This window comes from Vicugna pacos, chromosome 12, assembly GCF_048564905.1.
Source record: "Vicugna pacos chromosome 12, VicPac4, whole genome shotgun sequence".
NCBI lineage: Eukaryota > Metazoa > Chordata > Mammalia > Artiodactyla > Camelidae > Vicugna > Vicugna pacos.
The window spans coordinates 46,964,022-46,978,727 of NC_132998.1; the positions used below are offsets into that span (position 1 = coordinate 46,964,022).

General features: G+C 36.0%; 1 protein-coding gene and 1 long non-coding RNA gene across 6 annotated transcripts in view; one reads left to right on the plus strand and one right to left on the minus strand.

Moving 5' to 3' along the window:
- Window positions 1-14,706, minus strand: part of SYT1 (synaptotagmin 1) — an 898,755-nt gene that overhangs the window by 306,159 nt on the left and 577,890 nt on the right. For all 5 annotated transcript variants that reach the window (XM_072973351.1, XM_072973353.1, XM_072973352.1 and 2 more), the window contains one exon: window positions 1,200-1,256. The gene's annotated coding sequence lies outside the window, so the exon portion shown is untranslated. The remainder of the gene's footprint in view (window positions 1-1,199; window positions 1,257-14,706) is intronic.
- LOC140700242 (uncharacterized) overlaps window positions 1-14,706 on the plus strand; it is a 332,718-nt gene that overhangs the window by 268,273 nt on the left and 49,739 nt on the right. The window lies entirely within an intron of this gene.

The following is a 14,706-nucleotide window of genomic DNA, read 5'->3' on the forward strand; positions in this document are numbered from 1 at the left end:
AAGTTTGAAAGTCTATAGCCATCCATAAATAACTACAGCAAAAAGTGATGTGAGGTGTTTTGTGTAAAGTGAGGCATCACAGGGATAAAATACTTCTCTCTCCCTGTTCCTCTCACACTTCAAAAAGGAAGAAACTAGATTTAAGACAAATTACATTATGCCATCATCATCCTGATTAGATTTAATCATTTAGAATTAAGATATGATTCATGCACTAAAGTCTTTTAGGTGCTAGAAAATTTGATTACATAAGTGTAATTTGTATATATCCTAGAAAAGTTATTTAGGAATTTCTTTTTTATATCACATGTACATCCTTTCTATTAAACTTTATTTTGATATATATTGAGATAGAGATCTATCATTTTGTTAATTCACTACATTTTACATTAAGGCATCTTTGACATTTCAGAGAAGTACATTTGCAAACTTGTTTCAGAAGGATCATGGTATTAAAAGTGATGTAACATGGGTCAGACAGAGTGGATTTTGCTTTTCTGTATTTATTTGATTATTTTTTGATATTCACCTATTCAGAATTTCTACATCTAGGAAATCACTATGTTACTAATTCTACCAGAAAGAATGAGATCAAGAATACACTTAATTCTGTTTCACAGAAACATATTTAGGAAAGCAATTAGCACTGTCAAATAATGGCCATGTAAGGAAATACAGGTCATAATTAAGTTGTGAGTAGGTTGGAAGGAAATCTCCTAATGAGATTAAGCTGTAAGTTTTAAAGCCTGCAGATGGTTGTCATGTTAAAATAATTCTAATTTAATGACTATAAACAAATCAAGCATACCGATTCTGCATAAAATTTTGTTCAACGTGAAAAAAATTTGTATCACATACAGAGAATGCAAGGTGATTTGATTAAATTTTACTTACTGCTTTTTTTCTTCAATAGAATTTAAAATGATATGATGCTAGGAAAAAATGATGAAATCAACATAAACATTTCCTGCCACATACATGTATCACAAGGATTACCCCTGGTCTCCTATCCAAGAGGATTATAGGATAAAGGATTTGCAGTGAAATGAAATTGAGTTTCAGAGGGCTTCACTTGCTTAGTATGTTAGTTTCTTATCTTAGAAAGTAGAAAGGTGAATATTTCTATTAAAAATATTTGTACGGTCTTCCTAGTTTATAGAAACTCAAGTATAATTGTTGTCTCTTTTTAAAGTACTTACTGTTCTGTAGGAATTCTGGGGCAGTCTTCGTTTCCTTTCCTTCAGATTTTTTTTTTTCTAAAAGGAAAAAAACAGCATACACAGTGGTTAGGCGACTACACATAGTTCACAATTATTTCAGATTACCGTGACTATAACTGATTCATTTTATTACTTAATACAATACAATATCATATGTATATTTAGTCAATACAGTATAGAATGGATAGGGATTTTAAAGTTGAACATCCAGAGATCAAAGTTCTGTGAGCAGTTTATACATTGATTTTATGAAAGTTAATTATGCTCCCTACACTATAGTTTTTCAATTTGAACACTGAAATACTACTAAATTAGGCAGACATTGTTAGAGAATATTTTATTATTAAATTAATCAAAAGGAATGATACAATTATTAGTAAATGCCTGCTACTATCTTGAGTATGCATATGATTATTATAAATTAAACTTATACATATCATGCTACTTTTGAATTTTATTTTCACTGAAGTTAGGAGTACTTTGATATATTACATGTATTTGCCTATTTTCAGAGCCAGATCAAGATCCAGACATAAGCTAAGAGTGTACATATACATATATACATACACACACACACACATATATATAATGTGTGTGTATATATATATATATATATATATATATATATATATATATACACATACACAGACACATGGACATATACAAAACACACACACATAACCCCATGGGGCGTAAGGAGAAAAATAATCTCACATCATTGTTGATAAAAGTGCAACTTTCAGCTGAGAGAGTAAGAAAATTAAATCCTTCCCAAGAGTCAATACCAGGAATCGCTTTAATGTAACAAAGATACCAAGAGTTTCTGATTTGGTTTGACAAGTTAGCAACTCACAAACGAAAAAATTTCACGGTGCTAGAGACAAATACTTTTTTGTATGAATTCTCATCAGTTCTAGTCCTCAAAAAACTGTAAGTAGAAGGAAAACCAAAGAAGAACGAAATACTTAAAAATAGATTGATAATAGGCATATGACTCTGTTTTAAGAATTCTCACAGTGTCTGTTTTCTGCAGAACTGCAAAAATCTTCGCATGCCACCAGCTCCGGCCACTGGCTTACATAGGTACTCAGCGGAAAAGATCTGAAGTGACAGCAGTATTTCCAAAGCTGCACTTGTGGCATCTGTTCAGTGGTTAAGACTCCAAGGTCTCCTTTCATAGTATTCCTGCTCGCAATGCAACTGTTTTCTAGTAAAATCCATTGCAAAGAGCCAAGTAAAAATGCACTTAGATTTGCCTGTCTGCCTCTTAAAATATGCCTCTGATCCAGAATCAATTTTAGCTAAGGTTTCTATATATAGTTTCAGGATACTGACACTTTTCCTCTTAAAACAAAAGCTACGACCGAATTCTGGATGCACTTACTGAGATAACAGAGTGGCATAATGCTCTTTACGAGAAATAAGGAAAAACAAAATCCTGTTAGAGAAAGTGAAGGCTTTCTACTAAAAAACTAAGAGAACACTTGACATTGTATGAATTGTATGTTATTACTCACCAAGGGGCAGGCTTCCCAAAGGGAGGCAGTGAAAGGATTAAACTGTTTGTGTGACTTATGAGCGATCTGCAGGGATTTGATTTCATTTCGGTTTTGCATGCACATCTATCACAAGGATGAAGGGGCAGGCCTGTCTACTGTAGGGAACAAACAACTGTTTTATTTTTCATCTACGCGCTGCATGTGGATATGCGCAGTATTTTCCTGGTGGCTAATTTCTGTCTCTTGCATGTATAACCATCTCTATGTTAAGGGAAAAAAGTGAAAACAGCACAAGATAATGACCTTTGCACCGTCCATTGTCTATCTGGTTTTTCAGTCACGTGACTGCTGTTGGTAGGGCTGGTATCGAGCCTTGATACTTTTATGCATTTTTCTAGTACTTTAAAAAAAAAAAAACATGAACCTGTATAGGTAGGTTTATTTATTTTTCACAAAATATTATATGTGGTCACAGTCAGTAAAACTGATGACTTGTTCATGTTCTTTCTATCTAGTTTTAGAAGCAGGCCTGACATGGAGAAAAAAGAAAATTATCTGCAACTTAGGGATTACTATTGCTCAACAGGGACTGGAAATCATACTGCTGAAAACTTGCAGCCCTCATCAGAGTTCTGCTGGCAGAATTAAGCAAAACACAGCATGCTTTAGAAATTGTAAATACTACAGATTGTGTTTCTCGTTTTTTGGAGGGGAGGGAACTATTTGTATTCATTTTAACACTGGACATTTTAAAATGCACAGCTTTTTTTTTGAGGGACTTACTAGTTTCAAGAATGACAGATAACTAGTATTTACATCCAAACTTTTAAAACTATCTCCAGTATTTCATTTGGATGAAAATATTGATTTTAATGGAGATTTTACTAAAAGCACTGAGCTAAATATTTCTTTGGGGTTGGATTTTAAGTTTACACTGAATCCTTGCAACATGGCTGCTTGTAAACACTATCCCTTTAGTCCGAGGTAGGCTGGAATGGTGACAGAATATTGTTTCTGAGTTTTAAATTCCAAGACTGCAAAAGATTGATAAGCTCAGAATTCTCTTTCTTGTACTGTCTCCTACTAAAATGCCAAAACTCGAGGTCAGACCATGGTTTCCAAGTTGATGGGTCATTTTCTCAGCACAGATAATGCTATTCCTAAGGGATTTCATTAGACATCTTTTGGCTTAAATTCTTATTCTTAGAGCAGTAGTCTGCAGAAATTACTTTAAAAAAGAGACACTATCCAGGCCATCACTGACTGAATGCAAGCTTTTAAACAGAAAAGTAAAGCACCACATGACAACTAAATGGATCACAGGATTCTAGGTTAGATCCTGGACCAATGGGAAAAAATAATTAGCTATTAAGAACATTATTGTGACAGTGGATGAAATTTGAATATGGACCATGAATTATATAATGGTATTATATCAACGGTAAACTGCCTGTGTTTGATACGTGTTCTGTATAATGGAAGAGAATGCCCTATTCTCAGGAAATATACTGAAATAGATGCTAAAGTGTTTAGGATCAACACGGTCTCCAACCTATGCTCAAGTGGTTCAAACATACATGAAGTGTGTACACACACACATACAATATATATATACTATATATGCATATCATTTTTATGAGAGAGACAGAAAGAGAAGCAGATGTATAGGATAATATGTAAATAATTGGTTAATCTAGGCCAAGGGCTTATGAGAACCTTCTGTATTGTTCTTCTGTTTGAAATAGCAAACAAGCATTTCCAAAACAGAAACTCTAAAACTATCCTTTTTTAAAAAAAAATAACATAAAATGCCATTTTTCAAAGTCTCTCTCTGCAAAATTCATATTTTGTTCATTAAGCACAAAATTGTTTCAATCTGTCTATAACTATGACAGATAATAATGTGTATCTGTAAAACTACTGGAGATTATTAGGTGATAAGAGAAAAATATTCCGTCAAGTAACAGAAGTGAAAAAAAAAAACACATGTTCTGTAACTAAATGTAATCACTACAGGCACTTGTGAGGTTATCAGTATGAACAGTATAGAAGGCAGTAACGCAGAATATAGACTTTCCTTAAAAGGAAGGTAGAAAGCCAAAAAGACGGTACCTCCTAATTAGGGCAAAGAACACTTCTGTCTCTCTGTGTCTGACCACTGACACCCACTTGAGAGGCTGAAGTCTAAGAAGCCTGTCCTCATTACAACAGATGCAAATGTTTACCAACAAAGATTGAAAAGGGGGGGGGCCGTGGGGGGTTAAGAGTTTACTCATGGTTTCTGATGTGACATTTTCTTGTGCAAGTCAAAACACACTATGTAACATTTGTTGGCAGTCTGAGTTAGGACAAAGCACATACTGGGTTCAGCCATGTTTAACATTTTCATTACACTCAAAATGATGATTGTAGAATGGGGGCCTGATAATGAGGCAGAACAGAATAGCACTCAGTCAGGAGACAGCCAGTCTGTACCTTCAAAAGGAGGCTGGGAATTAATTAAACGAAAAGCTTGGGAGAGTTAATTGGGATGGAGTGAAGATTAGGACACTATCAATGCATGAAGAAATAAAACTAATCTTTTAAAAAAAGGTAGAGCAGAAAGCCACAGTGAGTGCAGCGAAGGGAGGAGAACCCGGAAGAAATGTGAGCAACAAGAGCAGAACTGAGCCCTAGGGGAGCCTCTGTGAGCCATCAGCTCCTGGAATAGTGCCCATCATACAAATAAACGTTTGTTGAATGAATAATACTGCATGTAGACAAAAGTAAAATGAAGTGTCCTATAATCCTTGTCTACCTCTGTCTTACCTAATGTGGGCCCTTAGGCAAATCACTTCATCTATTTTGACCTCAATTTTACCAGCTGTGAAATGAGACAGTGAAAAGAGGTGATTCTCTCTAAGGTGCCTTCCACTTCTAAATTTCTCTGTATGTGCTTCTGTTTATTAAAATGGGCAACCATGAACATTTTTGTAGAAGAGCCAGATAGGAGTTTTAAATGAAGAGAAATGGGGGCGGAGGGGGAGAAAAGATAACTGAGGGAACTGAACACTGGCCATCAAGCATGGTTTGTGGCCCTGGGACTTCCGTGAAGCCCAGACTCCTTGCTTTCTTATCATCATCCCATTTCCTGTAGGCATTTTAGGGAAGAAAGGCATACTCTTAATTAGAAAGGCCTGGTCAAATAGCCTGAAAGACACCTGAAAGTGTGATTTGAAATAAGCTTGCCATGTCAATCTGACCGACTGGAGAGGTGAGCGGGGGTCACTTTCTCAGCTTTGTCAGAACAGAGCGGAATGTACCTTAGGGTTCTACGTTCAAAGCAAGACGGCTGGTGGTGATACCACTCTAAGGAAACTGGAGGGTAGCTGACGGCAGAAGGAGTGTTTCTGTGGGTAGCCAGGGGTACAAAAGGCGAGGAAGGCACTAGAGAGACAGAACACAAAAGAACTGGACTGTTTCCACTGGGTTTTGATTTCTATACAAATTCTGCTCCTCTAACAATTAGAGGCTGATATTTACATAACGTAGATGCTTGCATCATTACTGGCTTTATAAAAAGGAGAAGCCAACTGAGTTTCTTTACAAAGGGTTCCAAGGTAGCTATAAATGCCACACGTGTCCTAATAGGATGTGACGAAGTGACAAGAAATAAAGTAAGTTGACTCAGGTTTCACAAATTTTTGAAGATGGGTGGGGAGAATGGGGCAGAAATTCTGTGTACAGATTTAAGGCTGAAGGAGAGAAAATGGCTTATTTAAATCTTGCTTTGCTGCAAATTCAAGCCTAGCAAAGTTCATTGAACAAATAAGCAGATTTTTGGGATAATGCATGAGATGTTTACAATTCTATGCTGATTGGCTCAAATTTTGATGCATTTGGAGTTTAGTTCAGCACCATGGGACAGAACCAAGCTGGAAATTCAGGGCCCCCTTGTGACAAAACCATAGCCTAGAAGACGTGGTCTTCAGTCTCTTCTATTTACTTGGGGGAACACTTGTAGTGATACAATAGAATTTAAGTAATGTCTCGTGTTAAAGAAGACATCTTGAGAACAGTTTCTCTCTTCCTTGCTGGTACATTAAAAAAAAAGTGTACAAATACGAACAATAGCAGACATCTAGTCCTAAGTATCCTGCCCTTTTATATTCACATGAAAACTGCCCTCTTCAGAGATTCACTGTGGGAAGTTATATACTTATTTTTGGAGAGGCAGTATGGCTTAAAAAATAATTGTAACTGCTATTTAGTAAGCTGCATTCAACAGATTGCATATATTTATCACATTTATCTTCACAAAAACATAGTGGAGTAGGTACTAAATCTATTTACATATGCGCAAGTTCAGTTCACAGCTTCTTTGGAGTCACTAAGTAGTATCTAGATTCAACTCTGTCTATATCTGAATCCTGTTTTTCCTTTGCAACAAAGTCTCTGAAGTGTTGGAATGGACTTCAAGAAGATAGAAAACCTATTTTCTACACATTCCTCTTTTACTTATTAGATGTGTATCCCTTGAAGCAATTCAAGTAAGTTTTCTGCAACTTAATTGCTTCATCTGTAAAATGAGGTAATGCAATATTTACCCTCAGGAAAAGATTAGATTAATTGATTTATTGAAGTAGCCTTGATTTCTAAAAGGAATTGAATATATCTAATTTTAGAGGAACAAAAACCCTTAAAATATATAAGTAAGTCTTTTCAAGGAACGTACAACATGTAACAGTTGTAAAAATAATCATTACTCTTGGAACTTTTACCCCAATTATTCCTACATTAAGCAAAAGAATCCAAAATCAACAGATGAGGATGTAGTATTGTGGGATTACCTTCAGGATATATTTATGAGAAGCATAAAACATGTGTCATACTATTTTTAACTCCAAACATCTACATAGTTCACATAGAATTAGGCAGGAAGTAAAATTGCATGGTCGGGAAATCTAGAGATAACTTTGGTTGACTCTAATCAGAGATAGAAAACTTGACTGAATATCTAAGTTAAGAGCTAACTATTAGGTGTGAGGCTAAAAGACGTTGAGACTAGAAAACAGAAAAGCTTGTGTTAACTCAAAGAGCCAAACTCTCAACTCTTTAAAGAACCGTGCTTCTTTAATTCCAAGAGCTCTAGAAGTAAAAACAAACAAACAAAAAAAAACCTCACTTAGAAGGAAACATATTTTCAAAACTAGCTCTTTGAGTTAGCTGTGTGGGTATTGGAAGTGGGAGGAATTTCAAAGAATAGAGTGAGATTTCCATTCTGAAGGTGAACGCATATGAAGTCATAGTTTCCGAACACTAGACTCTAGACTCCCGCCTCAATGGATGAGAACAAATTGATAAACAGAAAAGACCGAAGGGGAGAGGAAACTAAATCAGATACTTGCCGTAGGTTAAGAACCAACTACCTAATTCTGAGAAAATGGTTATTTTTCTTAAAATCACCATAAATGCAATCCTGTAAAATTCTGAATTAATGCATTATTCAGAGAACTCAAAGATGTTTATAAAACCTTACTATATTTGACAGAACGGAGAATATCCAACAAATTATATGGGGAATGCATAGTTAAATCAGACTAAATTCTTCACTAGAGAAAGCAGTTGAGTGCTGTAGCATGAGATTTGGGGGAGAGTTGAATCACATTTTACTTACAAATCTGACACTGCTTTACTTGGGTTTGAAACCAGATTTTCATTTCACCCATGAAACGTTATAATGAACAGAATAACGGCAGATCAAGTGAGGCAATAACATGGGTGAGCTGTTTTCTCAGCTCTAGTCCTTGATCCTTTAGGTGTCTAATGTGAATGGCAACCAATTGTCACTGACAAAGGGAATAAGACCGAGACGAATGCCTCAGAACTAATTCCTTAGAACAGGCAAATTTCCTTGGAGCTAGAAGTCTTGTCAGGGATTATTGACCCTCTGACAGAAAGCTCAGCTGAGGAGCCCAACCTTCGATTTAAAATAATTCGTTTGGAATTACATACTATAGCAAGTGAGTTTTTACTGTGTTTCTCAGTGGTGTCACTGTGAGTTTGGGTTTTTTGGGTTTTTGTGTGTGTGTGCCATAGAATGCCCTAGCGTTGTAATTTTCTCTTCGGTCATAGTTTAAGGTCATGTCATTTCTAAAAAGAAACTGATTTTATTATAATCACTTCCATATCTTTGATACAGGGGAGAATCAGAAAATGATCATATAATAATTCACTTTAACAGACTTAATGGAGTCTATGTGGTACCGTCTACCACATGTGGATTTCTAATTCTGCCAACAATCATAACACGAACTGAAATGTCAACATAATGAAATCATTTAAATGCTAATTGTATTAAGAACAGTAAACTTGCCTGGCAGAGGTTGATGGGAAGTACAGGCCTTCTCCGAGCTGAATACAAATCACAGTCTTATTGTCAATATTACTGGAGATGACCCCACATGAAGTCACAGTTTCATCTCTCTAATCAGGCAAATCTCAACAATTTACCTTGACTTTCTGTAGGACTATTCCGGGAGTAGAAGAAAAGGCCCCTGTCCATAGAATCCCAATTCACACCTGGTATGGCAGCACTGAGCACATCACGTTCACGTTAACGTTGGTTTTTGTGGTCTAACTCCAGGACAGTGCACTAGGAAGTACACTGCTCGGCATGCATGAGGTTCTAAATTAAGGGGTGTTGAATTACACTGGAATAACCCAGTCTCCCTTCTCTACACAGCATCCTCTCACTAGAAGTCTATTTTGCCAGTTTGGTGGTGAGGTTGTATTATGGGGCTACCCTTGCTCAGAGACAGACTACATGCTAGCTGTGGTACTGGGTTTTTAAGGGCACATGAAAAAGTTACTTGATTTCTACACACTGTTTAGTTTCCATATAGGGCATGGAAATGATTTTCAATGATCTCTCATGACATTTATTTATTTAGATTTATACCCTGTTTTCAAAAAGGCTTACTTGAGGCTTACATAATTAAATAAATTTTGTTACCATCAATAGAAACGAAGCGGGTACAGGAGACACTTTGCCATGTATGGGCATGTATTCTAGACATTTCCCATGAGTACACATTCCCTGTGCAGAATATTATATTTTACCCTATGGTACCCCACCTCCTCTCGCCCATTATCTATGCACTTGTTCACTCATAGGTTCTATGAGAAAGAGCCAGGTTAATTCTGTGATGTGTCTAATGTGAAAGTTACATGGTGAGGAACTGACATGCATCATCACCTTAACGAGGAATAAGGGATGACTGTCTTGGTGAATTAGAAACATTCAAACCCAAAACAGAAAATTCTCCTATGTTTTGTGATAAGCTATCACAGGTTACTCACTGTCCTAAGAGGTCATTTCTCTGCTGTACCGCCTTCACGCTCCTTTATTGAAAAGAAGCAAATGCCAAGAAAATAATTTAACACAGAAGACCCAACCAACACACGGGGTGCAGTTCACTACAACCTGAAATTTAATATTACTTAAAATTGATGATCAGAAGTCTGTGCAGAAGGTATATAATAAAATTTACAAGCTATTTAACGAGGTCAGGAAAATGTTTTTCCTGACTTTTTAAAATAAGACTTTTAACATAGGAGGAATCAAAACTCAGCCTGTCTCATCTAAATCAGGTCATGATTTAAGGACAACATAGGTGGAATTCTAAAACAAAGTGGAACTGACAATGTCACTTTATCCCTCCACTGAATTTAAACATAAGACTGTTTCAACAACTATCCTCCTTTCTTTTATTCCATGAAAGCCTCACCAAAGCATTTGATGTAATGATGTATTTTCCTGTATGCCGGGAAATACCTGATGTATTTCCTGATGGAATACTTCAGGCAAGGCACCTGCCAAGCACAGTTCCAAATGCAAAAATGAGAATTCCCCAGAAATTTCTATCCAGAAGACAGAGTGGAAGAGCGAGAGTTGAAGTCCCTCATAACTCTTATCCAAATCAGACTAGGATGAGATCTCCCTTGAATACAAACTAAAATCCAATGGAGCAGCAAAAATCCTAATGGCACAGGGTATAGGAAAGAAGATCAATTCTCTGTATGAGTTTGGATAGCAACAAGTGTCTCAGAGGGACCAGCTATGGGTGAGGAAAAGCACTAGGCATGCTTGGGCTCTAGAGAGTAGATTGGCCTGACAGGAGAATACGGTGTACAGAAGGAGAGAGAAGTTAGGCAGGAAAATTAGCTTGGACCATAGACAATCTTAGAATGAGATTACAGAAGGCAACAAGGAGCAAATGCAGGTTTCTCAAGAGATCAATTTAGCAAGGCGACTGGGTAGCAGACTTTCGATTAGGTAATGCCTTATTTCACTTTGTGCTACAAAAATATTTGAAGACGTTGTAACAGTATCGTAAGGCAAATTTTTGAAGTGTATTATAATGTGCGTAACAGTTTTGTTTCTTTCATGAAAGTGCTCTTAACACTGAAATTCATGACACATGGAAGAGAAAGACTGTGCCTGATTTAAAAATAACAAAATTCCCTAGAGTTTGTTCTATATGGCACAGACAATCTGTATCCAAGAGAGAAAAAGAAAAGTAAATGTAGACACTGAAGCAAGTCTTATATAAAGATTAAACACAACAGGACTTAAATATATTAGAATTTATACTACGCAGGTTACAAGCATTATAACATTCAGTTAAGGTTCCTCTTTTACATATGGCTGAGGGAAGAAGAGCATTATCTTGAATATGCAGTTGACTATAAAATTATCTTTACTTGAGAAGTGTTACAATAGGACTTCTTAAGGGAACATTTATTACAGCTATAATTAATTAACTAACTTGCAATTATCATGTAACCTCCTCTGTTCACACTTAGCATGGCAATATAAATAAAACGTCATTTAAGGTTCATTAGGTAGAGAAAAAGCATTACGTGCATGGAAGATATTTTAATTTCACTAACTTCACAAGTGATGTGAAATGAATCACCAAGTCAGAAGTTGCAAAGATTTCTGAATCTGGATGGTAGGAAGAGGGCAGCATGTGAGTTTTGTTTCATAAGTCTATTTACTTCCCTTTTTGTTGCTCAGTTTGGAAAAGCATTCAGAAAGTATATTTGCCTCAGCCCTCCAACTTTTCAGAACTAACCAGAGTCACTTAATTGGTTTTTTTTTTTAACTGATTTGTACAATGTAGTACACTAGCACAGGATGTAGACTGAAAAAAAAAAAAAGAAGAGAAAGAAAACAATTTGCACTGCTCATGCTGATGTATGGGGTAATTTTCCCAGACCCTTTCAATGCAATCTGCAAATGCATTAACAAAGGCTATAAAACAGTCTGTACTACCTGTAACACACAAGGGCAGGACACTGGAAAGTCTGAAACCACAGTTGGTATCTTCATTAGCAGAAATTACCTAGCGAAGGATGAAGTGTACTACCACGTAGGACTTCAAAAGCCAAGCATATCTTGTAGAGCTTCCTGAATAAGAGAGTAATGATCCAACCACTGAATTATAGGAAAAAGAAATATTTTTTATGACTATTGTTAACATAAAAGGCTCCTTTGAAATAATGCTCTTAGAAAATCTATTACTGTTCTTATTTCCACGCTGAATGACAGAAACTCCTACAAGCATTTTCTATTTCTTATTCCCATTTCAACTACTCTATTGCTTTTGAGACAAGGTCAGCAGGGAAAACACAGTTTTTATTTAAGGAAACAAATGTAAAATCTTCACCAAATTACCCAATCATCATACTCTGTTTATACTCGTTTATCTCTGTCCATATTGGTTCATCTCTGTGTTTTTACATTTTGAACTTCTAAAGCCAGCTGGGCAGGAACATGTATTATAATACAGAATTTACATGAAAAAGATTCAGAAGAACAACAATAATATGAGAAGATTATGTTGAAAAGTATGTTTTTCTGTTGGAGTTAAAAAATACCTGATAAGGTCTGCCAGGGCTGGTAGGACACAAATAACTGCAGAGAAAGGAGATTTGAAGTGGCTTGTCAACCAACCATGCATTATTTGGTCGAAGTTTTCTATCCCATTTTTCATGGGGACATCTCTGAGATGATGAAAATAACCATGTATTTCTATAATATTACTTGAACAAGCTAGCAACAATGTCATCTTATGGATCTGGTGTTACTCGATATGCCTCTTCTGTTCCTTTATCCTGATCAAATATGGAGATCTTTATCCATTTAGACTATGCCTATACAGAGACAAGCTCACATGAATACAGCTCGGGAATGTATAAGATCATCTATCCATCCGCAGATGGGCAATCTGACCATTACAACTCGGCCAGTGGTTGATGCTAAATTGTTATCTATCTAGAGGCAAATCCAAAGTAATTGGTACGATGCTATATCTTTAAATTAATTGTTGCAAATATAATTTATCTTACTAAAGCTTCTTATTTATGGTTTTAGATAACTTATTTCTACTGCTACAAGCTGAACTATCTATAGCATATGATGTTTTAGTTTGACTACTTGGGAAAAAAGGAATTCAACTTTTCAGATACTTTGGATATGATATTATTTAATGGCTTCAAGTTGTGCGTGGTTGTCACTTACCGAAATCTTTTGGTTTTCAACTTACTTTCTACATAGGTTATAGTATCTAGAGCACATGGAATATGGCAGGCACTGTTGAGAGAGGCGACCATGACACACAAGATCCCTATGCTCATGGAATCAACAAAACAAGTGAATCAGCATAACTCCAGATAGTAATAGTGGCCATGAAACATAGGCAGATAAGACTTTAAAAAATTAGGCAGAAAGTAGCCAGGAGAGACTATTTGAGATAGTGTGGTCCTGGAAAGCCACTCTGGAAAGATACTTGAGCAGAAATCAGGGTAAGGTGAGGAAAACAGCTGTGTGGGGACCCAGGCAAAAACCTTCTGGGTAGAGAGAATTGGAAGCTTGTTGCCCGAGGCAAGGCACTTTGTGCTCAAGAAAGAGGAAAATGACGCGATCTTAAGAGCCTTTAACACAGCCGAGTAAAGCAGTTTCCAAATATTAAAGTTAGATTATTGTGTGGATAATTTCAGGGGGTCTATAAAAGGGTATGGAAGGAACACGTCGGTATCCAATGCTGTGTGGGTTTTCAAGCAGCCATAAACACATTCTCATAGCCAAAAACAAATAATTGAGCCAAGAAACCAAGTGATTCCCAATAAAATAAAACCAACAGTGCTTTATTTTAATATGCCCTGTTGTTTTCCCTAACTGCGGAATGGCATTTTCCCATCAGGAAAGAACATGTTAAATGGATGGGCAATATTTTCTAGTGATCAAAAGTATACAAATACATTAAGCACCCAGAGAAGGCAACTATCTCTTAGTGTTCACTTTCTTGTTTCCATAACCAGGACACTAACATCTCCTTAATTGGGAAACACTAACTCTGTGTACTTGGAATATGTTTATAGGACAGGCATAATTTCTACTCTCACTGGGTTAATAACTTTCTTCTTTCTTGAAAGTGTTCAAATGAAGCATAAATGCTGTAGCCATTCTGTTAACTTAGAATTAGAAAAGGAAGCAATTTTAAACGCTTGAATAGTAATATTTTCTTAAGAAATGAGAAACTAAAAAGATACATAAAATTAAGAAAACAAGCTTTAAAATGTAATTCTTCACTACAGTGCTATACCAAAAGCATTTATAGCTCAAGGGTTTTTTTTTTAATATCTATTTTCAGTACCTTACATCTACCACTGAGGAGGAAGATTCATTCTGAAGTAATTGCACACTCATATATATAGGCATAAGCTACTTTGCTTAGCAAACTCACAAACTTTCCAACAATGTATGTTACATTAATGTTACCAACTTTCTCGAAAGGTCACTTAAACAGGTACAATGTTTGACATTTAAAAAAAGGGAAAAAAAAAACCCACCTAGAGCCAGATAGTCTTTATCACTTTCTACTACTTAGAAGCTCTTCTATATACAAATGTATATAAAAATATGCATATACACTGTATAC